Below are 3,626 nucleotides of genomic sequence, written 5' to 3'. Positions count from 1 at the left end.
CTGGCACAATGTCAGAGGAGGCCTGTTTCAGCAGAATTTAACAACTGCCAGAGTCTCAAGGCAAGTACCCAGTGGCCAGGATATAATGAAAAAATCCTCTTCATACCAAGAATCAGAAATGTCTCAGTTTGAACGAGAGAAGCCAGTCAACAGATGCCAACTCTGAGATGACACCGATGTTGGAATTATTGGACAATGATTTTTAAAGTGGCTGTCATAAAATCCTTTACAAGTAGTTACAAACATGCTTGAAACAAATGGAAAATAGAAAGCGTCAGCAAAGAAAGAGTAGACACAAAGAACCACATGGACATTTTAAAACTGAAAAATACAACAGCCGAAACAAGAGACTCAGTGGAGGAGCTCAACACCAGAACAGAATCTACAAAGGAAAGAATTGGCGAACTTAAAGATGGAACGATAGAAATTGCCCACCCTGAACAACAGAGAACAAATAGACTGAAGAAGAAAATGAACAATCAGGGACACGTTAGACTTGAGCAAATGATCTAATGTTTGTATCATCAGAGTTCCAGAAGGAAAGGAGAAATAGAGCAGGGCTGAAAAGTGTTTGAAGACATAACAACTGAAAACTTCCCAAATTTGCAAAAGACGTAAACCTAGAGGTTCAAAAAATTGAGAAAACCTCAAACAGGATTCTGGTGGTTAATTTTATGTGTCAACTTGACAGGGCTGAGAGATGTCCAAATACCTGGTAAAACATTATTTCTGGGTGTCTGTGAGGGTGCTTCTGGAAGAGATTAGCATTTGCGTCAATAGACTGAGTAAAAGGGATCTCCCTCACCAATGCAGGGGCATCTTCCAGACTGCTGAGGGCCTGAGGAGAACAAAAGGTGGGAGGAGGGCAAATTTGCTCTCTCCTTGAGCTGGGACATATCAGTCTCGCTCGCCTTCAGACATTGGCACCCCTGGTTCTTGGACCTTCTGACTCATGGCACTTACAGCATCGCTTCCCCTGGTTCTCAGGCCTTCGGGTTCAGACTTGAACGGGTTATACCACTAGTTTTTCTGGGCCTCTGGCTTGCAGATGTCAGATTATGGGACTCTTAGCTTCTATAATTGCATGAACCAATCTCTCAGAATAAATCTCTTTCCATAGATCTCTATATATACCATTGGTTCTATTTCCCTGTAGAACCCCGACTAATAGAAGGATAAACCCGATTAAATTCATGCCAAGATACATTATAATCAAACTATTGAAACTAAAGATGAAGAAAAAGCTTTAAAGCAGCAAGGGAGAAATGACACTTTATTTGTAAGAATGATAGCAGGTTTCTCATCAGAAACCACAGACACCAGAAGGAAGCAAAAAGACATCTTTTAAGTGCTGAAAGAAAAGAACTGCCAACCCCAAAATCTGTGAAAATGACCTGCAGGAATGAAGGAGAAATCAAGACATTCTCAGATGAGGAAAGGCTAAGAGAATCTGTCACCAGCAAACCTACCCCAAAGGAATGGCTGAAAGGAGTTCTCTAAACAGAAATCAAATGATAGAACAAAGAATCTGGAACATCAGGATGAAAGAAAAAGCAATTAAAAGAGTAAAAGTACAGGTAAATACAATAGACTTTTATTCACTTTTCAGTTTCCAAATTATGTTTGACGATTGAAGCGAAATTCTAACACTATCTAATGTATCTAATGTAATTCTCAAAGTATGTAGAGGAAATATTTAAGACAGTTGTATTACAAATAGGAGAAGGTAAAGGGATTTAAGTAGAAGTAAAGTTTCTACATTTAATCTGAATTGGTAAAATATTGACAGTAGTAGACTGTGGCAAGTCACGTATGTGTAATTTAACTAAATACATAGTTATGTATTTAATAATTTAATTAGTAAATATAATTTAGTACTTTAGTGGGTAACCACTAAAATATCTAACCAAATATACACTCAAAACACTGCACAGAGACATTAAGATGAAATTCTAAAGATGGTACAAGTAGTCCACGAGAAAGCAGAATAAAGGAAAGAGAAATAAAGAAGGAAAGAAACAAAAAACAAGAATTAAAATGCCAGACTTAAGCCCTAACATAGAACAACTACATTAGATGTAAATGGTTTAAATACACCAATTAAGAGAGAGAGATTGGCAGAGCAGATTTAAATATGACCCAAATATATGCTGTCTATAAGAAACTCACTTCAAATACAACGACATAGGTTGAGAGTAAAAAAATGGAAAAAGATATACCATGCAAGCGTTGATCAAAAGAAAGTATGAATGACTATTTTAATATCAGATAAAGTCAACTGCAGAGCAAAGAAAATTATCAGAGACAGAGAGACATCACATAATGATAAGAAGGTAGACCTATCAAGAAGATGTAGCAATTCTAAATGTGGATGCATCAAACAGCAGAGCTAAAACATATGTGAAGCAAGCATTATAGCTTTGAGAAGAAAAATAGGCAAATTTTCAATTATAGTTGGAGACTTCGACATTCGTCTCTCAACAATTGATAGGCTGTGTAGACAGAAAATCAGTAAGTACATAGAAGGCTTCAGCAGCGCCATCAACCAATAGCATCTATTGACATTTATAGAATATTTCATCCAGTAAGAGCAGAAAACACATTCTCTTCAAGTGCTCATGGGACATTTACAGAATAGACCATATTCTGGGCCAAACAACAAACCTTAAGAAATTTCAAAGAATTGTAATCATGTAGAGTATGTTATCTGACCACATGGGAATCAAACTAGAAATAAGTAACAGAAAGATAGCAGGAAAATATCTAAATACTTGGAAACTAAGCAACATACTTCTCAATAAACTGTGGCTTGCTTCTTGGCCTTTTGGCTAAGATCAAGTGTCGTATCTGTTCTTAGCAGTTTGAATAAACCATAGATCAAAGGCAAATAAAAAAATACACTGAACTGAGTGAAATAAAAGTACAACATATCAAAATTCATGAGACAAAGCTAAAACAGTGCCGAAAGGAAAACCTAGCACTAAATATAGAAAAAAGAAAATGTCTCAATTGAATTCTCCAAGTTCCCACGAAAATAGAAAACTTACGGAACTAGAAAAAAAGAGCAAAATAAATCTAAAGTGTAAAGAAAGAAATGATAGGGGCTGGCCCCATGGCACAGCGGTTTAAGTGTGCATGTACTGTTTTGGCGGCCCGGGCTTTGCTGGTTTGGATCCTGGGTGTGGACATGGCACCGCTTGGCAAGCCATGCTACGGTAGGCGTCCCACATATAAAGTAGAGGAAGATGGGCACAATGTTAGCTCAGGGCCAGTCTTCCTCAGAAAAATGAGGGAGATTGACAGCAGTTAGCTCAGGGCTAATCTTCATCAAAAAAAAAAAAAAAAAAAAGAAAAAAAGAGGAAATAAGATAAGAGTAGAAAACAGAAAAAACTTGGAAAATCAAAGGGACAAAAAGTTGGTTCTTTGAAAAGTTTAATAAAATTATCATAGTCTAGCAAGATTGACAAAGAAAAAACAGAGAGTACACAAATTATCCATATATGAGTGAAAGAAGAGATAGCTTTACCTTTTACAACTGCTTAAGAAAATGAAATACTGAGGTATAACAAAACGTGTACAGGACTTGTATATCAAAAATTATAAAATACTGAAGAAGGAAATCAAA

At 36.5% G+C, this 3,626-nt stretch overlaps 1 pseudogene; it reads left to right on the top strand.

Annotated features, from left to right (window-relative positions):
• The first annotated feature begins 2,808 nt into the window (after positions 1-2,808).
• LOC139076891 (U2 spliceosomal RNA) lies at positions 2,809-2,931 on the top strand (annotated as a pseudogene).
• Positions 2,932-3,626: the final 695 nt, after the last annotated feature.

This window comes from Equus przewalskii, chromosome 17 (assembly GCF_037783145.1).
Source record: "Equus przewalskii isolate Varuska chromosome 17, EquPr2, whole genome shotgun sequence".
Taxonomy (NCBI): domain Eukaryota; kingdom Metazoa; phylum Chordata; class Mammalia; order Perissodactyla; family Equidae; genus Equus; species Equus przewalskii.
Note: the sequence above shows the minus strand (reverse complement) of the source record. Positions and strands in the feature narration are given on the sequence as shown.